The 23,078-nt window shown below is 43.6% G+C and overlaps 1 pseudogene; it reads left to right on the top strand.

Moving 5' to 3' along the window:
- The first annotated feature begins 64 nt into the window (after positions 1-64).
- Positions 65-20,298, top strand: LOC121592222 (annotated as a pseudogene).
- Positions 20,299-23,078: the final 2,780 nt, after the last annotated feature.

The raw sequence follows: 23,078 nt of genomic DNA, 5'->3' as shown, positions 1-23,078 counted from the left end.
TTTTGCTATTGCTGCTTTTCAACAAGAGTTGTGCAGTGAGGAACCGAAGAATTATGCAGAGGCAATGGCTTCCTGGGATGCGGATCAGTGGAAGCAAGCTATGGCTGAAGAGCTCGAGTCAATCGAAGCTAATGACACATGGACGATAGTAGATTTGCCTCCAGGACGTAAAGCGATTGGGTGCCAGCCTTCACCACCGTCAGGATGCTCGGTTCGTCGTACAGCTCAGCAAAGATGGTCCAGGATCGTGTCCGTAGAGGACCACCGGGCGAATCAATGTGCGATATATCTTACATTTCGTGCGGGCTCGAAGTCTTCTCAATCTCAGCAGTCGGTGAAGCCCGTGATATGCACGATTCCCCTGCACAATGCGTCTCCGGATTTCACTGCTGATGTCGTTGTCCAAAGTAACGACCGTCCCGAGATAGCGAAACTCCTTTACCACCTCGAGACTGTCGCCGTAAACTTTTACACTGCTTCCCAAATGCTCAATCCAATTCTTGCTGCTTCGCGCTTGAGTCGGGTGTACGCCTCACACACATTCAATGTTGTCCTGCCGATTATGTCGATGTCATCCTTGAAAAGCCAATAAATTGGAGAGACCGGTAGAGGATCGTGCCACGGATGTCGTTGGCCAGCTTCGCGCCTCGAATGACACCTTCCAGGGCGTTTTTGAAGATCAGAGAGGAGAGTCCGTCACCTTGCCTCAGATCCATGTGAGATTCGAACGATTCCGACGCCAAGTTCGATACTCTCACCTTGCACTGCACCCCGCTCATAGTGACCTCTAACAGCCGGATATACTTTCCAGGGAAGTGGTACCGCTGCATGATGCTCCATAGCTCCTTCCGGTCTATGGTGTCGTAGCCAGCCTTGAACAGGTGTTGCGTTGGTATCTGGCGCACTCGGCACTTCTGGAGGATTTGCCGTAGAGTGAAAATTTGGTCGGTGGTGGATTTGCCTCCAACAAACCCAGCTTGGTAGCTGCCGACAAAATTTGTAGCAAGGGGCGCAAGTCGGCAGAACAGGATCTGGGACAGGATCTTGTAGGCGGCATTCAGGACTGTGATGGCTCGGAAATTCGAACAATCTAGCCTGCCGCCCTTTTTGTAGACTGGGTGAATAACACCCAGCTTCCACTCCTCCGGTAGTTCCTCCTGTTCCCACACTTTCACGATCAGCTGATGCATTTCGACGGTAAGCCTCTCCGGCCCCATCTTAAAGAGCTCAGCCGCCAGTCTATCGTTTCCGGCAGACTTATTGCTCTTAAGCTGCTTGATGGCGCTGGCAATCTCATCCAGAGATGGCGGGGGCACCTCGTCGTCTGCACCGATGCTGTCGCTGTTGTTACTGCTGTGCTGGTGCTGTGGTGGTTGCCTAGTTCTGCCACTTGCGCCAGCCTCTCGTGCCTCTGCTCATCGTCTGCAATCGTCTGCATATTCTATTAATTTCGTTTTGTAGTGATTCAAGCTATGACAGTCGCTTGTATATATGTTGAATAGTATAGGTGAAAGGACGTCACCTTGCGGGAGTCCCATAGATATTCTCCTACTGATCTTTTTACCTTGGGCTGTTATCTCGACCAATCTGTTATTTAGGAATCCTACAATCCATCTAATATCTTCTGTGGATACCATATTTCTGGTGAGGATCTTTTATAGGATGTCGACTTTCACACAGTTGTAGGCGTTTTTGACGTCAATAAAAATCACTCCAGTGTGCTTTTTTCTTAAGTCTTTCTTGACTGTGTTGACAATCCAATCAACAGAGAAAGTTGTGGCACGATTTTTCCTAAAACCAAATGTTATGTTGGGCAATAGCCCAAACGATAAAATCGACATGCTTTCTCGCTCTCTCAGGTTTACTGATCTATTCGATAGAATGAGAAAGCATTTCTATTTTTTTAGCTGGGAGGTTATATTTTTCGAAATCGAAACTTAGGTTGTGTAGTATGGCCAGTGCTGCAAAATGTCACCGTCAAAGTCATACAAAAATCTGACTGAAACAAAATCTATATCAGCATCACGTACTCAATTGTGATAATCAGAGGTGATACTCAGAACGATTGGTGTGACTAATACATGCTCATGACATGTTTGCGACCATCGCTTGGTCAGTCACAATATCACGACTTGTTTTTTGCTGTGATCAATTTTGCAAAATGTCACTGACATAGTCATGACAAATTCTGGCTGAAACTAAATCATCTCTGCGTCACGACCTCTACTGCGAAGATCAGAGGCGAGCCTCAAACAGTTGGTGCGACAATCACATGCTTGGTGACATTGTGTGCAACCAACTCTTGGTCAGTCACTTGGTCGCGACATTTTCAGTCGGTGATCATCGCGATGGTCACGGGAGATATGCATAGCGTGCGAGTGGTTCCAAGAAACAAAATGAGCATGTTTTCTCGCTCTGTTTGACCCGACAGATTATCAAAACAGATAGAGGGAGAAAGCATGCTCATTTTGTTGCTAGAGCCCACGTGCCAAGTATATTCGAAGAATGTCGCGATTATCGCCGACAACAATGTCGTGACCAAGTGAGTGACCAAAAGTTGGGTGCTAAACTAAATGTCACCAAGCATGTGATTGATTCTTCAACTGTTTGAGTATAGTCACTGATCATCTCAGTTGTGTACGTGATCTGATTTGAGCGTCGTTTCAGTCATCAGTGTTGGTGACTGAAACAGTGGCATTTGACAGCACTGTTCACAGCCAGAAAGAATCATGATTATGCTTGCGCCGGCATTAAGCTAAGCTTGTCAGTCAGAGTATCGCGTTGGACTCAAGAATTCACATGTCGTGTTCAGCATGTCATGACACATTTTTATTGACTATCAGCAATGAGCATCAAGCTACCACGGATATGTTCATTATTTTCGTTGGTGAAAATCTAGTGATACTGATGACATTGGCAGCACTGAGTATGGCTGTGTTTGCCACTTTGGTTATGGTTGGGAGTAAGGCTATGGGTTTGTGATTTTCAGCTGGTCTTTTCCTGGTTTACCAATGGCAATTTCTTTATTTTTTAGTTTTCTTTCTATTTTTCCTATTTGGTACATTCTGTTGATGTAGTTAATGATTGCAGATGAGCTATTGTTGTTAAGGATTTTTAAAGTGTTATACGATATTTTGTCTATACCTGGGGATGAATTTCTTTTGGATTTGATTATGTTGTCCCATTTATTTATATCCAGTAGGACTTTGTCGCTGATGAAGCGTGGGGTTTGTATTGATTTTTTTTGTTTCGTTGGTCCAAAGTGTATGTTTAAAAACTCGTTTGCCATTTTTTTGTCTTTTTCTACATTTTTTTATTTTCTGGGTTTCACTTGACCACCATGATTTTGGTTCTAAGGTTATTTTACTTCTATTTCTTAAGATTATGTAATTAATAGTTTTGGTAATACTGTTTATGTCCGTGTTTTCATTGCCCGATAGTAGTGTGATTTCCTTATCTATATGTTTCCTATTGTATATGTATCTTTGGTATGGAGGAGATTTAATTGTATTAATCTGTGTATATATTACTCTGTGTCCACTGTTGCCAATATGTATGTTCGATACTGTTCTTTTTATATTGTGCGCAACTGTTATTGTTGCGATCGTCAGATCAATGGCCGTGTTTTTTCCGGGTCAGGGTTTATAAATGTATGCTCTTTGTTATGTATCACAGTGAAATTAGTATCGTTTATCATTTTTAGTTGATTGTTACCTTTCCCATCATTGAAGTGATTGCCCCACTCCCCATGATGTGCGTTAAAATCTCCCGTTATTGCTTTAGAATATTTGTAATACTTATGATTATACTTGGTGTTGTAGGTTTGATATACACAGATGCGATTACCAGTCCCGTTTGTACAGCGTGGACAGCTGTTGGTTGTACATAGGGGTTAGTTGGTATTAGTGGGATTTTTTGTGTTGAGACCGTTACAAATTAGTATAACCACGCCTCTGTAGCCATCCTATCTGTTATAGGAGATTACTTGGTAGTGATGTATTTTTAGTGTGCCGCATGAGTTATTATCCAACCATGTCTCATGGAGACAGACTACATCTATATTGTTTCAATCAGAATTTCTCTGATTTCTTCCTTGTTTTTTTTCTTATTCCTTGTACATTCGCTTGAAGCAGTGTGAATGTTAATCGGGTAAGTAAGGAGTGTTGGATGCGTTAGTTGTCTGTTGGGATGATTTGGTAGTTTTTTATCTCTGGTTGTACGTTAGTTATATTGTATTCTTCCACAATCATTGTGGAGGTTGTTGGTGTTACATTTGTTCCTTCTATATCGATGAATTGTTAAGAATCTTCTGTAGATTTCGTTGGTCTGTTTATTTCGGTTACAGTGTATGTTTGTTCGTAAGATGAGTTGGTATTTTGTATTTCTTTGTTGGGGTTTTGATTTTCTTTTGGTGTGGTGTTTTCTGTAGTGTGAGTTGCCTGGATTTGTGTGTAATTTGTGTTTCTCTCGATGGGGATTTTGTTTTTTGTGCATGTGTTGTTTCAGTTATATAAACTCTTGGGATAACGGGACATTGGCGTCTCCGAATTAGTGATGGGTAATGTGGAGCGCAGTCATGGATCAACTCCGACGCAGGCGCGTAAAGCATGAATCCGACTCCGGATCATAACCGAATCCGACTCTGGATCAGTCCGAATCAGTCCAGATCAGTCCGAATTAGTCCAGATCAGCCCGGATGAGTGTGTAGCATATCTGCTATACAGAACTTATTATAATACACACTATCAGCTATAGACACATTGTAACACATTTTAGAAAGCCAAACCACACCATTGTAACACATTCATTTTAACACATTCAGCAAATCAGATCATACCATAGCACCGCAACCGGAAGAGTTCAGGCCGTCCATTCAAACAAATAACAGACGTGACACACTTATCAAAAACAACCGAAACGGGCAACATAAGCAATTCAAGCGTTACTGCGGTAAAGTGGACAATCAGAGAACGCATAGCAACTTATTGCTAAAAGCGCAGTGTAGGCAAAGATCGACGAACGCACCCGTTATTTAGCTAGAACAGTTTATACTTTCCAGAACCTTCGTAAAAACATAGACACCTCACTCCAATATAATGTATAAATTGCACCTCATATCGATAACCTTTAATTAGGACAAAAACACATTCCAAAACCAAACGTACGAAACTTATTGAGTATAAATAAAACCAATTCCGACCGTGGCAAGTCAGATTCGTTCGGACTGCCAAGATAGGACGTTACGCTTCCTAATGCTTCGCCTTCCAACTTATTTCAAGAGTTTAGTTATGTCCCCCTACCCAAGGTAAGGCTTCTAAACTCCAACGTTTCCAGTAAGGGAAACTCCTTCCGGGTTTCCATGATCGCCTGGACGATCAAATCAGTCCGCTTCGAATAGTTCGTTCCACCTCAGCTCATGTCAGTAAAGACTGACTCCTCGCAAAAACGGTGCACGACGGCCCCGCGTACGTTCGATCACATTACAAGTGTAGGCGAGTAGTTTAGGTTGACGCTGCAATTGATAATTCCCAAAATGACTGTTAATTATCGTTCAGACATTTTTTGATGAGTTCGTTTACTTTCAAGTAAGGCATCGTATATTACAATGTAGCAATTTTGTTGTTAGTTTAATATTAAAATATCCTTACTGTTTCAGCACCGCCAACCTAAACTACTCACACGGACTAGACCACGGACTGATCTGATCGATGAGTCCCGAGCTTTCTCATGCACTCCCCTTCCCCTCTGCTAAAACAGTCCACAGTAACTCCGAGCTCGACTACGATGGGTACCGGAGTTAGATCGATCCGACTCCGGAAAAAATTGTATTTACCCATCACTACTCCGAATATGTTTTGCTTCGCCATACATTACCTGGGTTTCTGTTCTGATTCTGCTGATTTCCATTTCGTCAACGAATACAGGGCAATTTTTGTTTAGTGTGTGGTGGGCTTCTCCGCATGACAAACATTTTGTTTTTTTTTTTTTTTTTTTTTTTTTGCACGGATCTTTTTGTTCGATTTCGCTGCAGTTTGCGCAGATTTTATCTTTCTGGCACCATTTTTTTGTGTGTCCCAGTTTCATTCATGTTATGCACCGCATGGGCCTGGGGACGTTGAGTTCTACCTTTACTGGGTATAGTCCGAAATCCACTACACGTGGTATCTTTCCCGTTTTGAAAGTTATAATTACCGTTCGGGTGTTCCTGAGTGTTTGTTCTATTTTCCTTTTTATTATGACGACATCTAGCACTTTTAGTTCTTTTAGTCCCTCTAACAATTCTTCTTCTGTGAGGTATTCGATGTCTGGGCATCGGATCACTCCCTTACTTGTGTTCAGGATCGGGAGTTCGTAGATTTTTACCATACTTCCTTTCTTTCGCCTCTTCCATCTGAAATTTTCTTTATTGTTGCCAATTTGTTGGCTTGTTTTTGGTTAGCTACTTTGATTAGTAGATTGCCGTCTTTTAGTTTATTGACGGACAGTGCTTTTGCACCGATTGCATTGTAAATCACGTTTGCCGCAATAAACAGGTTTATCCGACTTATGTCTTGGTTTTTTATGGTTGTCTTCATTAACATAAGGACCTCTACGTCTTCTATGTCATTACTAAGCGCTAGTCTTCTAGGATTTTTTCCTATTTTTCTTCTCGGTTCGCTTTGGTCTTCTAGTAAGCCAAAGTAGTTATTGAGGGGAATTCCTCCTCCAGGGTACTGGACCTCCATCCCTCCTAACTTTCCTCCGCCTTTGTTTTTTTTTCGTCAGTCACAAATTCTTTTTTTCCTTTTTTTCACTCTTTATCCACTTTCTTGCACTTGGTATCTGCTTGTAGTTTCCTTTTCACCAAAACGTCACTTGAATCAAACAAAACTTTATCCTTCGGGGTTTAACTGTCTAATGAGTTTGTAAAATGTAAATGTAAACAAAATTATATTTGACAGATAGGCAAACCCAATGGCTACTTGAACCGGTAAGAGTTATCCACCGGTGGAAAACAAATCCCACCGATGGAATCAAGCATGTTATCCGATCGGATAAATTTTGTCGACTTTCGTTCGCGATCAGGGTCAATGTAAGCAATGCCCATGGTATTTGCCTGCAAGATGCGTACATTTAGCTCTTCTTTTTGCAACAACTGATAAGGTGTATCATAGTCTGAAACTTATGTATTTGATGCCCTGAATATCTTGTTGAGTGTGCAATACGAGTGATTCGCTTTGAATCGACATGAATTTATATTGTTTTTTGCATGTTGGAAGACCTTGAAAAGCCAATAAGTTACTAAAATTAATTTCAATCTTAATCACAAACCAAATCAAACCACAAAACTACTAATTTTATCATTTGTTTTATATTACTTTCTCCTTGCTTTCTCTAATTAATTTTTTCTTGTGTTCGTCGTATATTCTACAAAGTTCTGATTTTTCCTTCTCATTTTGTTTTATATTTCATAACCCGGCAGGCAATTGCCAGCTAAACTGATGGCGCCGTAGGAGGAGAAACGGCCGCCCAACCGTGCATGGCTCAGGCGCCCAACGGTGGATATGATTGGGCGTGGGGGGGTACGGATGAAACGGACCTCCCGTTCTTTTGTGTATTGTTTACATTCGCTTATCCGTATATTTCTTTCATTCGGGTTGTATGTCAACACAGCTTATTTTTAAATTGACCGTTACTTTATTGAAAATTAAATATTCTAGAAATACACTATTTTTCATACAAACCTTATTCAGCGCACGAAAACGTTTATAACGGAGATTTGCAGCATTCACCTGTAATTAAATTAAAACTTCTTCTTCATTAGCACAACAACCGTTATCGGTCAAGGCCTACCCTGTACCCACTATTGAGGTGAGCTTGGCTTTCAGTGACTTATTGTTACCATAGCAGGATAGTCAGTCCTACGTATGGCGGCACGGTCCATTTAGGGCTTGAACCCATGACGGGCATGTTATTAAGTCGTACGAGATGACGACTGTACTACGAGACCGGCTACATTTACCCTAGTATTTAAATTCTATAACAAAACGCTTTCCGTAGCTTTAACCTAACGGAAAGCTGTTGGACAAAAAACGGTCTCCGTTTGAGTCAGGTAATGCAAATGACCTTCGTTCAGTTCGATATATCAAACCAGAGACAAGTCGAGTTCTTTAACACGGATCATAATAGAAAATGACCATTTTTGATACTTTTTCTCAAGCAGTTGAGTCACATAATCGGCACTAATATAAGACAAAAATATTGTTAGTGGAGCGCAATCCATGTAAACCAATAATTTTAATTATATTACTTCAATCGTTAATTTGTCTTTCTCTTACAATTTACACTGTCGCTGGTTTCGGTAGCTGATGTAAGCTAAAGTACGACGATGATCTGGATACCGCCAATTAGCGGCTCGTAGATGCATGAACGCATGCATCATCACTGAAGATTTGGTACATCCATAACAGTCCGCCTCACACGACGAAATTATTAGCAGTTGCGATCTGATACACGACGCCTAAACGCGATGAGAAATAAACACATCAAAACCGTTTTAGATAAAAATATAATGTCGGTTTAGCTTAATAAACATTAAATGTTTTGTGTTCTTTAGTACTATTGCTTATTTATTAACACATTAAAATACAAATTAAGACAAACACAACGATCTCTCTTCGTAGAACGATCTGTCCTGCATCGTGATCGTGTCCTGCACCGCACACACACCTCTACAAGCACAGTACATCTGTCATTGCGAGCTGTCTTGGTACAGCGGTACAGGCACAGGGTGGTTGCCAACAAGATGAAATATTTATTTTGCTTTTTCGCACGGCACATGAGCTTAAATGAAATAATAAACATTGTTAACCAGTTTATCAAACTGTCTTTCTATTACTTTAGATACTGTCAGACTTACTTCAACTTTGCTTAAATTTAGCATGGGTCCAAGTTTCAGCCGATATGCATGTTGGTGGCCGGTGACCCACGGGGTTTTCCGCGGTTTCCAGTTTGTGGTAGTTTGGTGGTTTTTATAGAGCAGTGACTCCCACATTCTCCGGACGGTGCCGGAGGATGATGAATAGGAACGCGTGCTCTAATTTTGTCTTTGCGGAGGCAATAATCGAAGCAAGACAGATGGAGTATGATTCGACTACAACGCGATGGCGAATAACCCGGAAATACCAAGAATGGGGACATAAAACGCGGGTATGTGATGAGTAGCTTGGCGACATTCGGTAGCACAAGCAACAGGCACAATATTCGACATCACACCATATCATATTCCTTCTTCACAAGTCCTTAGACTTCTCCCATTCATTCATAAGTCTGCGCACAAGCAGCTCGAAATGCAGTATAAAAGGAAGTTGTGGAAGAGTCTCACGTGCCATTTCCTTTACAAGTAATGCCTTCGGCCATTGCGGGTGTGCAATCGTTTCGTCAGTCAGATGTACCAGTCCGTGTTGTTGGACAACTTCCGACAACAAGTGCAGCGCAATCGGTGGTTTCAGTGGCCGGTCAGCGCAGTCAACAAAGAATGCCAGTCCGTGTTGTTGAACAGCTGAAGGTAACGGATGCAGTGCCAGTGCTGGTCTCGAATGCCGGTGATGGTAATCATCATCGGTCAACATTACCTGGTGTTCCTGCACCATTCCGTCCGTTAGGCCAGCAACATGGACAGCAACCGTCAACTAGTACTGCTGCGCCATCATCAAGCGCCGGTACATCGTACATAACGACTGAACGAGCAACTGGTAGTGTTGTGATAAATTTGCCTAAAAATATAACCAGGAAAAGTGATCAGAAACCGTCAACGAGATCTGCCACGTTTCCGGTGTACGAATCTGTGCTGCCTTCGTCGCCAATAATGATGATCACCGACGATGAACACCAGGCAGCAGCAGGAGCAAATCAAGCAGTCCTTTCAATTACTTCTACAGAGCATTCTGGAAGCTGCTGCCTTCGTTGTCGGATGCACGAAAATAGATGCACGCAGCGCTCAGATATTGGTGATTTTAAATGAGCAGTCCACAATACTGAATCCTATGAAGGGTATAAGAAGAAATGCGCAGAGTTTAGCCATGGAAAAAATCGGAAATGAACAACAGTTTGATGCTTTTGAAGCAAAAATAGCTGGAGATGATTTTGCATTTTGCTGTTATACTTAAATAATAGATGCAGATATCAGCAGCCAGGATGTCAACAACAGGATGCATGAGGCTTTAGACGTGATGTTTGATAGGACTTTTCTTGCACGGTGTAGCTGGGAAGGATCGTCAGGAAAAAAATAGCTTTTAGTAACTACATAAATACAGTGCTTATTTAAGTATATCAACACAAACCACGTTAGAATGGACGTAGATATAGAATTTGATAAAGAATATTTAAAAAGAAAACTGACACATGCACCAGCAAGAGTAAACATGTAGGGAAATGTTAAAAAAAGCTGCCATAGAAGAAAGAAATTAACATTTATTTATTTTGTTGAATTGCTCTACCTATTAATAGTTGCTGTTCATATATTACATATTATTTATTGATAAACACATTGCTTTTCCATTTTTATTAATCGTAATGTCCTATTGATACTATATTTATCAATCACCTTTTATCTATTCTTTTCTAATTTTACAAATTAAATGAAAAATTATACCTTTTATTGTACCTATCACACAGCTAGTGGTACGTAATACACATTTGCTTTGGTAGCTTTCAGGGGCAATGCTTGTTTAAGATAAAAAATGTAAAATGGCTGTTGGTTTCATTTTGCAAATCACTAACAGCACTCGCGTTTTTGCTCCTATCATTTATTGTACTTAATTGCCCACTGTCAACCGTTTGACCAAGGACGAACAACGCTAACGATATTCCGGAAAATAAATAATGCTGTTGCATCTTAATAGCTATAAACAAAGGGCGTTAACAGCAATAACACGATTACACGACGACAATACGACCATAGCAAACTCTGGTGTCAATCGTCGCGGTCAAGCAACAGCAACTAAACCCGAGAAAGGCCGGGATAAGCTGTTCCGTTGGACCAATTTACCTAAAAAAACATCAAACAACATACGTCGATATATAAATGTTATATATAAATGTTACCATCGATTGTTTACAACCATGTTCACAGTGTGCCGTAACTCTCTTCAATTCCCAAACTTGATATAATTTCCACTTGGAACGAAATGCTTATCCGGTTGTTGCTCTGACCGCGCAGTTCCCATAAGGCCTGCGCCAACGATGCAAGGTTGTTGTAAACAAAAATAAGGATAAGAAATCTAAAAGTAAAAAGAATCAAAGTATCATTACCATCATGCCCACTTCTTTGATGGCTTTCCAATATTCTTCGCATGAAATCCGCTGGGTGCATACGAGGTGAATCGGATTTGTGTGTCTTCGGAAAGCTTGGAACACTCCTGAAGAACACTGATAACATCGATTATTCATAATGTTTGACGGCAAATTTTATTCGATTAGTTATTTAATTTCAGCGTAATGAAAAATTACAAATACAATCACTTTTATTAACATACCTTCCTGCGGAGGCGAAATAGCTGCACGTATATAACGTACAATCTTTTTCTCCTGGTAAACGATAAGCACACCCAAAAATATGGAAAATAAGATGGGTACAACCGAACATTAGACGTATATGTATAAATATTTCTAATTTATAACACTTTAGCACACATTTTTGCTTCACACTAAGCACAACAAACTAACATAGGAAGCTTTAATATTTCAACGCTTCAATATTCGCCAACAGCACACAAGTGAATAGCACCATTGGTTATTACTTCTAAGTTCACTTTACAAACTTTAACACTGAAAATATGCAACTTAAATACATGTTTATTACAAAGACGCTTCTGCATGAAACTCTTTCACTTAGTAAACATAACCTCGATCCATCTTCGCTGCCTAAAATTACACACACACATCTACACACTGTACGTCGTCACATACCGTTTGGTGCTGTTACACGAACACAGTTGCAGTTCATCAGCGCTCGTCCGTGTTTCTTCCTGCTCTTCCATGCGTTTAAACACCCCAAGCCATATTATTAATCGTCAATTGCCTGCCGGGAAGCCTTTTGCCGGCGGTTAATACTAAGGCGTCTAATAATGTCTATGCTGTAGATTACAGTGAAAAATCGGCAGGGACAGGATTTTTGGCGTTCTCTGAAGAGGTCTATTTCTTTTGTTTTGCAACCTTCTTCCCCGACCGTCGCGGACAATATTCTTGAACAGAAATCCTAGAACGTAGAGTACTTTCCTTATGCGGTTTGAAACGCGATTTGAGTGGACACAAGAAAGGCGCCTGTACTAACGCTGTTAAGTGTTTGGATTGCGGAACGAGGGCAACAGCAAACGATACGGGAGGATTCTGCTGATGTGGTGTTGATATCAGATCCTTATCTAGCGACAACCAATGTCAATGTATAGCGCAATGACGACAATACGGCAGCAGTAGTAGTGAACGGGGACTTACCAGTAAGGGTAGTCAATAAGGCTCTGAAGGGATTTATGGTTGTTGCCATAGGTGATATGCGTGTGGTCAGCGTTTACGCAGCACCAAGATTCAGTCTGGAAGAGTTCCAGAACATGTTGGATAACACGGTCTTAGCTGTAACCGGTATCCACAAGTTTATAATAGGTGGGGACTTTAATACATGGTCAATAAGTTGGAACAACCAGCTTGTCAACAGGGGTGATGTCCAAGAACAACGAGGAGATATGATGCTATCTACCTTTGCGCAGATTGACGCAATTATATTGAACGATTGTAACGAACCAACTTAGGTTGGACCAGGATGTTCATCTGTAGTGGATCTTACTTTTGCAAGCAAAACAGTTGCAAGATCCTACAAGTGGGAGATAATAATAGATAATAGTTATATGAACTCGGATCATCGTGCGATACGAATAGATCTCGAGACACAAAGCGTGCGGAATTTATCACGTCCAATCAAGAGATGGAGTACTAAGTACTTTAACAGATACATTTGAAGCGATGATGTAAGCCGCTTACGAGACAGAGATCAAAACAAGCGAGCAATTAATGAGTATCCTTGTCACGGCGTGCAATGCGACGTTGAAGCATAGGGAGTACACTTCCAACTAAAGTGCTTTTTGGTGGACGTTGGAAATCGAGGCACTACGCAAAGAGTGCGATTCATTAGCCCAGAGGGCGTATAACACTAACTTGTATTCCTATTTTTAGGGACTAGTTCAGGGTGGCGAGGAACGCACTAAAAAGAGTGATGAAGCACACCCGAAACAGGCAGTGTGACGAGTTCCTAGGTCTCAGCGAACAACGCTACATTCGGTATTGTTTATCATGTTGTGTTATCCGGCGCTACAACCGTTTTGCGGTCTTGGCCTGCCTCAGGAGTGTCCGAAACCGCTCACCGTCTCGCGCCTTCGTCTGCCAGTCCGTTATCCCGGCCTGAATGGCGGACGCCTCCAAGCCATCTTGCCACCTCAATTTGGACCTACCACGCTTGTTTATCATACTTTAAAGAAAGTGGCCGAGTGTAGTATTGGACCACGAACTATGACGTTGGATGAATTTCGAGAAGTGGTGAGCAAGCTTTTTTCTACACACCCAAACACGGTGTGGCCTGATTACCGAACTGATCTACCACGAGAGTTGAGGGATATTATCAATCATAAAGTTATTGCGGTTGCAACAAGACTACCCTACAAGAAAGCGCCGGGTCCAGATGAGATCCCGAACGAGGCGCTGAAAGTGGGTATGAAAACAGCAACCGATGCATTTCGTACCGTGGGCCAGCAATGTCTGGAGGATTGAAAGTTTCCCGACGAGAAAAAGGCAGAGGTTGGTGTTAGTACCAAAGCCCACCAACCACCACGGGAACCGGTGTAAAGTTTGAAGTATTTGGGGCTGGTCTTAGATGAGCGCCTCAATTACATTTCACACATTCGATAAGCGGGGGAGAGAGCGACGAAACCATGGACCACCTTGGTAAGGATGATGCCGAATAAGGCAGGTCCAGGTAGTAGTGTACGGTGAGCAATTGCTCTTACAGTAGCGGCGAAGGTCCGGTATGCCTCGCCTATTTGGTCACATACTTTACGATTTGCTAATCGCCGACAGTGGCTTCGTAGGTTTTACCGATCAGTAGTTTAACGTGATTGCGGGAATGATCCCGCTTCATCTCCTTCTGGACGAGGACTCCAGGACCTTTCATCGGAGACGAGCAGAGAACATCGCAGGAACGGTTGCACGTAACATGGAACGTGTCACAAATATGGAACGATGGTAACGAGAATCGAATGAGAGGGTACACGGTCGATAGACATACCGCCTCATATCCGACGTCAAAAGATGGATAAGTAGAAGGTTTGGATATGTAGACTTTTATCATTCTCAATTTCTTTCTAGCCATGGATTCTACGCCCACCAACTACACCGGATGCAGCTTACAGGATCACCGCTATGCGATGCATGCGAAGAACCAGAAACCGCCGAGCATACGATCTTGCATTGTGATCGTCATCAAGAAGTACTCATCAGACTACAACACCAAGTTGACGAAGAGTGAACCCCCGTGAATATCATAGAAGTTATGTCTGTTAACAGATTTAATTTGAGTATGATACTGCAGGCAGTTCGGAGGATAATGATTCGACAGCAACATCGAAGGTATGTCATCGACCGAGGAGAACGAAGTGAAATTGTACGACGCCGCACGACATTTGTACTCTAGGTTGTCGCGACCGTGCGACAACTGTCAGACGTTTCGGTGTCAGCGATCGGGAAGCTGCGATCGTGCGGGAAAATCCGATCGTGCCTTCTTCGGGGTTCAGCAGCGAGAAAGCATAGAAGTGCCGCGGACAATATTTTAGTGTGTTAGCTTTAAGTAATCTTTGTAATACATGTTTGTTAAAAGTTCAATCATTGCGTCCGGAGTTTCAATCGGCCTCCGTCGTATATCACCCCCAACCCGGACGTAACACTTGTGTAAGATTTCCCCATCGACAATAAAAAAGGGATCCATTTCATTTGTTTACCCCGATAAGCAACCTGCTTTCCCGACAGTCAAGGACACCATTCTAGGACAGAAATACTAGTAAGAAGAGTTCTTTATTGTACTTGTTCGGATTGTATTACATACGCTTTGTTCCATCGACACTAGCTACTTCTCTCTTAAGGGCTTCCCCTGTGTTAAGTACCGTTAAGCAACCGTCAATCCTCACAGGCACTTAATCACCATATTTCACACAAGTCCTAGGAAAGTAGTGCACGTTTCCTAGTTGGTATGTTTGATTCGATCCTTCATGATGGAAAAAGCGCTAAGTCCGGGATTCTGAACCCAAATACTTATCACGTATCAGGCCATAAGCTGCCAAGCTACTCTTAGTGTGTTACCCTTTAATAGTTTCAATTTGATGATAAATTCTTAAAATACGCCAAGTCCAAGAATTCTGAACCCGAATACTTCCCACGTAAACTTATATGGGACATAGTAAATGTCCAAGGATGTAATCTTTCAATGGTTTGAATCGGTTGATAACTTGAAAAATAGGCTAAGTCCGAAAATCTTAATTCGAGAGAAAACGTACCTTACCCTAGGAAACTCAGTGCAAACATGGTAGGTACATGGAATATCTGCAACAGGCGTATTGCCATGCTGTGCAAATTATTACCCCTTTGCAATTTATTATACATCGTTTGTCGGTTGCAGGTGCGTAGAAACAGCACTGTTTCGAGTCATTTGCCATGCTTTGGGAACGACTCAATAACATGCCCGTCATGGGTTCAAGCCCAGAATGGACCGTCCCCCCGTAGCAAGGATCGACTATCCGGCTACGTGGTGATGAATTAAGTCTCGAAAGCCTGTATAGGCCGGCATGTCCGAGTAGAACGTTAAGCCAAATAGAAGAAGAAGAAGTAACTATATGCGTGCTTATCAAGCCAAGTAGGATAAACTGTATTTTAGCGATATCCCGTTAAAACTTTGCCATTTTTTAAACTGTTTAAAATCGAGTTGAGAATCCTGGACTTTAAGATTTTACAAGATCTAGTCAAATGGCCTGGTGATGGTCAGCTGGTGAATCCTGGACTTTAAGATTTTTCACGATCTAGTCAAATGGTCTGGTGGTGGGCGTCGCCAACTCGTACGGCTTAACAACATGCCCGTTATGGGTTCAATCCCCGAATAGACCGTGCTCCCATACGAAGGACTGACTATCCTGCTATGGTAACAATAAGTCAATGAAAGCCAAGCTCACTTCACTAGTGGGTACAAGCAGGCCTTGACCGGTAGCGGTTATTGTCCCAAAATGAAGAAGAAAAAGACTCATCATCCCAACTGATATGTTATCCAAATTATATCACTTAGATCACATCACCGAGCGTTGACCGGCGTTAGACCTAATTAAAACGAATGCTTTTCTCCACATAACGTAATCCTTCCTTGTGCAGGGAGGGGAACCCAGAGGACTGCTTGATGCTGTTTTCAAAATGGGGTTAGAAAGTGGTCCATTATGTGTTCGAAAAGATGTTAGTTACACGTACGTATGTTCTTTAGTACCATCTTAGATTTGTTAGCGCTAAAGACATGCGTCGCTTCTTTCCATCGAGGATAACTATATGCAGAAATAATTCGCATCTATGCTGCTATTACTTTCTTCTATTTAATTACACTTTTGTTTCCTCTAAATCATTTCATGTAACACATTATTCGAAAACGTTTTATCAACTCGCATCTACTCCGTTCGTAAACAGGGCGTAGAATATGACAACGGTTTTCTGATGTATTGGTTGCCCTTGGTGATTACGTGGCTCAGCGTCCTTTCTTTTCTTTCTGATTACTAATTTCAGAACAATCACATGGAAGCCTGAAGCTGAGCTGAACTAAATTATATGTCCCTACTTCTTATATTCTTTCTGATTATACGGTATTGCATCCACACGTATCTAGTTGATTCGTCCATGTGCAGATAATTATCACTTAGGAAAAGTGGCTGATTATATTCTGCACATGCATTCGGTTTGATTGTTCGGCATGTATTTGGGAGATTTATATACGAAAATATATATTTATATACGGAAATATACGTATTAACGGTTAGCTGATCGAAGTAGTTCGCAAAGCGAAACTATTGAACGGTTCACTAGTCGATACACCATCGAACCGCCAATGTTGCTGTCACTGCAGCCACGCACAATCGGTCTGCTGCACTGCATCACCACGTGACATTAATCTTGCTCCTTCTCGTACATATTCTAAAACCAATTACATTGTTGTTGCATATATCTGACCGTACGAAATCAAAGGGCTGACTGGGTTGGCTGTTTCACACGATGTCTGTTGGCTGCCGTTGTCTGGTCGAACATGATGCTCACACGAGAATGGGTAAATCGATCGTTGCACTAGCCACAGTTGCGCAGCCAATATATAAACACTCCCTGTTCATGTTTACTGTTGGCTCGCAGCTATGCTAGTCGCCGGTTAACTCGTTGGCTGGCTGACTGATTGACTGACTACCTATCTGGCTAGCTAGCTGGCTACCGGATACGAGTGGCCACACCCTGGTTACTGTTGCCGAGTGCGCTACACATTCGTGTTGCGTTGCTATAGTACATGTAGCACATGTAGCGCTAGCTGGGCAGTTAACTAAATAGTTATGCAGCATATCGATCGTTATTTTATTTTATACGATAATTTAAATAAAACACTCTTTTTCCAATGCATTTTATTCTTTAAACGTGAAACTTCAAATTTAACTTAACGCAAATATGAAATAATTTGTTCGACTGGGTGGTAATTGCTTTATCAGTTAATTACTCGAGGGTTTAAGTTGGGGCAATTGGGTCACTTGCATGTTTTGACAGTTAAAAGTTAAACCACAATGTAAACAATTGGTTGTGCTTTAGCAATAAATCTCTGCCAAAGCATCGAGAGAAATTATAATATTTAAATATTTTTCGTTTTTAGCAAATTATAAAATCACCGCTATCAATCATCGAAAATTTGATGTATCAAAGTGTAGAGCACAGGAAATAAAATTAGATAAGAAAATAATTGAGCTTATCCAAGTTAAGTCGATAGGGCATTTAGCGGTTTTAACGCAGGATAGGCAACAGGTAATGCGACTGATGAAGGATGCAGGATTATTAATGACAGAGCAGGAATGTGAGAAGTGCCACCACTCGATGGTTTTGCGAGGTACGCAAAGAAGAAATTCGTACAAATGGATTTGTTCAAACGACAATTGTGAAGGTTCGGAATGCTCTATCCGGAAGGGTAGTGTGTTCCAAAACTCAAGATTGTCGCTTGCACAACTTCTCCGCATTACCTTCGAGTGGTCGCAAAACTCGCACGTGAAGCGTACTAGGGCCGAGTCAGGTGTTAGAAGCTTAAACCATTCGTTAACCGTTTTGCGGCTAAGGTAAAAATTTAGTGCGTATGTTGAGAAGAATAGGCGGCTGATAGGAGGCCCAGGACTAACGGTGGAAATTGACGAGTCCCTCATCGTAAAATGTAAGTACAACCGAGGCCGATTGCCAAGAACTGGGGAGTTAGAGTTGGTAGGGGGTATTTGTAGGGAAAATAAGGAAATTTTCTTAGAGATAGTCGGTAGGAGAACTAGGGAAAATTTGCACGACCTAATCCTCGAGAGTGTTGATTGGGGCACCACAATAATGGCCGATTGTTGGAGATCATACGACACTTTCGAGGATTATGGTTACGTGCATAAAAAGGTTTACCACTCAGTTAGCTTCGTAAATCCAGAAAATAGGGAAATTCACACGCAGACAATAAAAAATTTATGGGGTAAAACTAAGCCATTTTTGAGGAGCAAGGGAACAAATAAGAAGACATTGATCTCGTACATGAGAGAGTACGAGCTCAAACGGTGTAGCACCAAGCATGGGTCGCCTGAGAGGATCGATACACTACAACTTGCAACCCAGCCTGAAGTCCCGTCGTTTGCGGGCGGTTGATAGGTGTCGAAACTAGGTGCTAAGTCCTAGGTGTCCACGTTGGGCAGAACTCAAGTATCCCAAGCCCAACGGCGTTTCCAGTTGTATGGTACTAACACGTGCAGCGAACTCCACTCATTGCGGCCTAGGTATAGCGGGATGAGACGCCGGGTTGCAAAGGCAGACTCCAATGGATCTCAGAGGGTGGTTAAGCCCGCTAGCTTCCGAACACCGAATGAGTTTCAGAAGCGCTATCAGCTCGGATTGGCTTCGACGTTAGAGGCGTTCAGGCATAATCCAGCGGACGTAGCGTCATACCAAAGTCCGGTAGGACTAGTATTGAGCCAATGGTTCCTACCTGTGGTTCCTCTCGTACTGCCCAGGAATTCCGTTAAGATAGCGACTATAAGCACACACCAAAAGGATAAAACTAACCTGTCTCACGACGGTCTACGTCCAGCTAACGTTCCCTTGAAAGGGTGAACAATCCTACGCTTTGTGAATTTTGCTTGACAATGATAGGAAGAGCCGACATCGAAGGATCAAAAAGCCACGTCGCTATGAACGCTTGGCGGCCTCAAGCCTGTTATCCCGGTCTACCAGCGACTAAGTGCCGTAAACCGCTCCGACACGAGGGCGAACATCCGGAAGCAAGAGCGACATGCCACGATCGAGCAAATGCAGCAACAGTGGGATGCGGAAGCCGACACCAGCCGGCACACGCGTTGGGCGCACCGTGTGCTAACCAACATCAGCAACTGGTAGTCAAGGAAGCACGGAGATGTGTCTTTCCATTTGTGCCAGGTCCTCTCGGGACATGGCTTTTTCCGGGACTACCTGTGCCGCAATGGTTTTACATCGTCCCCTGCCTGTCAGTGGTGTAGCGGCGTTCCTGAGACCGCAGAATACGCGGTGTTCGAGTGTCCGAGGTTTGCTGAAGTCCGTCAGCAGCTACTCGGCAAGGGAAGTATGGACCCGGTCCGTCCGGAAACCCTCCAGCAGCACTTATTGCGCGATGCCGAGAGCTGGAGCCGGATCTGCGAAGCTGCTAAGCGGATTACGGCTGAACTTCAGCAAGCCTGGGACGACGAGCGAGCAGCCCTAGCAGCCCAGGGCAACGAGCAGCATGTGGAAGATGTTGCCGATCTGGAGGCAAGGCGTGCGGAAATCCGTCGAGCACGGAACGACCGTCGAAACGCAAGCCGCCGAGCAGCCAGAGCTCGACAACGGGAGGTGCAGCGAGCAGGACGTCCCCCATCTCCACCACCATCGCCAAGCACTGCGGCCCGCCGTGCAGATCTTCGGCTGCGGCAGGCGCGGTTCAGAGAGAGAAGGCGCCGAGCGTTGCAGGACGAGTGACGCCTGTATGGGGAGCACAGTCCTGCATCATCGTCATCGAGCAGAAGCGACGGCGATTCAGACGGCCGAGGAAGCGCGGATATCGCAGCCGGACCGTCTGGTATGCGCAACCGCGCACATGATCGAGATGACGCAGTCACGAACGGCGGCCTGAATGCTGCGGAAGAAGCTGCAGCGGTCGAGGCGGAAGTTGCCTCCCGCTAGACGTTTCACACACACGTCAACACAGCGACGCTATAAGCGTGAAAAAGTGCCCTGTTCGAGGGATACAAGCGGATTATTTTTTCTTTGAATTCAAATAACAAATAAAATATGGAAGGTGCGTTATGCACGGTAGAAGACCAGGCACGAAGCCTAGAAACCCCCTTCAGGGTACGCCCTCGCGGGCAGGATTGTAGGGGTGAGGGAGGGTTCTTGAATTTTCAAAAGTTTTAATAAAAAAAAGCCAGTTATCCCGGGAGTGTTCACCGGGTAGTCGTCGGGTGAAGACATATGTAAACACGCTCCGACAAAGTTTGCAAAAAAAGTGTGTAACATGGCCTCGGATCGGTCGGAAACTGTCAAAAACGGATTCAGAGCACCCGTTTTACCCTTAGATGGTGTTATCCAGTCGAAACTCGGTGATTTTTGCGCTTTCGAAACATCGTGTTGTTGTGTGTACGTGCCCCCCGCCCCCCCTCACCCGGTAGCGCTAGAATTCCGGGTGTGGAAATTTGGGGGAAAAATTTGCGTATTCGGCGCCGGAAACACACAATTATAGTTAAATTGGGGGCGCTGAATCGATTAAACGTGTTTTTGAGACGATTTGAGCAGTGTAAAGTGCCAAAAAAGTGTATGTTTTTGTCCCCATACATTTTGTATGGGGAACTTTGAATGCGAATATCTTAGTGAAAACTGCACGGATTTTGTCCGGATGTGTTTTTAATGATGCGCGTAGTGACGCTCTAAGTGTTGTGCGAGAAAACGGACCCGAAATCGGTGAAAACACGCGGAAATAAAAAGTGTCGGGGGTGCTACCGCAGGGGCACGTGTCTTCGGAAAACGGAATTAAATAGAAAATCGTCAATAACTTCGTAAGTTTCGCTCCGATTTGAGTTTTTTTTTCGACATTTCTTGGTGACAGTTGAGTGATACCCAAGCGACAAATTTGTCCGGGGAGAAGTTCCCAAGCAGCAAAAATTTGAATTGACCGTTTCTGCACGAAAACTGCTCGAATCTTTAAAAAGTGTACGTAAAATTCTGGAGGTGGTGTAGCGTCAGCGGGAGCTCGAATCTGCTCGAAAAATTCGCGGAACCTGTGGGGTGGTAGAGGGCGATACAACAAACACGGAAAAATTATTTTCCCCGCTCCCACTCTCCCCCCCACCCAGTGAAAAATTATTTTGAAGTGCCAAGTCATAAAGAGGTCCAAAAAGGGTGGAATTCGGGGTTCGAGCTGTTTGGACGTATAAACGCGCCGGGGAAATTCGGGACTGGTGCGGAATAATTCCCCAAGCGTGAGACGCACCCTCCCGAATTTTCGATACTGTCGATCGATCGATACTGTGAAACATTCGATACTGTGAAACATTTCAAGAACTAGTTCAAAAGGTCCGTTGAAAGTGCAGTGGAAGAAGAAAATTTTCGTGAAAGTTTTCAAGATTTTTTCAAAAAAGGCGTTGAGAGTGAAATCGTGGTGAAGTGTTCGAAATATTTCCGACCGTTTATTTCAAAACCGGACGTTGGTGAACTTTTCGGGGCCAGTTTTAAAATTAACGGCCAAGTGAGTGAAAAGTTACACGGCGAAGCGGAAGACGGCCATTTAGAATGTAGTGTGTGGATTCAAAAGTGCATGGACACACGTTTCTGCTAGTTTATGGTGTATTATTGAAGTGTTGAAGTGTCGGGCACACGTGCTCAGAAAAATTTGAAACGGCGGTTATCAGAGGAAATACAGCGGCACACAACAGCGAAGTTTTGCAGCGGCACGTTCAAGCTGTAGCGGTGGGACAGAGGTTTCGTTACTCGCTTAGCAAAGACACGAACCAGCCAACGTGTCGCCACCTATGCCGAAAAAGATAACGGGTCACGCGATCTGTTGGCAATAAGATCAGCCAAGACAAAAACCATCGACGGGGTTGCTTGGTGCCATCTATCTTCGGCTAGGAGAAGAAGAAATCGCTGCCATCTGCAATTGGATAATGCAAGCTGGAAGCCCAAGCCAGGGCGACCGGCCTTAAAATAAAAGCTCGCTCAGCGAAATTAATGGTTGCGAAACATTAAGAAGCATGGATCGCAATTTAAGACCACGGCTGATGTCTGTGGACTGTAGCTTGGGGGCAGTCCCGAAAAAGACTGCAACGTCGTCCAAGATCGACACTGGGCGTACGTCTCTGGCTACACGGACAAACGAGGAAAGCGAGATTCGTCTGCACCTGATGTTGCAGGCGGAGAAGGCCGAAAAGGCCGAACTGCTAAAGACGGTGCCAAGTCTCCAGGCCACAGAAGAGGGCCTGCAAAAGCAGTTGGCGGAGGCACAGCAGGCCAGGTTATCCGCTGAAGCGGAAGCCAAAAAGGAACGAGATGCCATGCTGGCCGAGATCCGGGACATGGGGCAGCAACTGCGCCGGGAGCTCTCCTGGCAACGCGGTCAACAGCAACAGCAGCAATCGCAACGTGGCTCATCTATGATGGAGGCGGTATCGTTGCGGGCCCCCCAGGAGTCGACGGGGGAAAACAACCGGCAGTTGGAGCAGCCTAGCTTCGCCGATGTTATTCGCCGCAAATACCGCGGTATGGCC

The sequence above is a fragment of the Anopheles merus genome, chromosome 2L, assembly GCF_017562075.2.
Source record: "Anopheles merus strain MAF chromosome 2L, AmerM5.1, whole genome shotgun sequence".
In the NCBI taxonomy this organism is placed as follows: Eukaryota; Metazoa; Arthropoda; class Insecta; order Diptera; family Culicidae; genus Anopheles; species Anopheles merus.
Note: the sequence above shows the minus strand (reverse complement) of the source record. Positions and strands in the feature narration are given on the sequence as shown.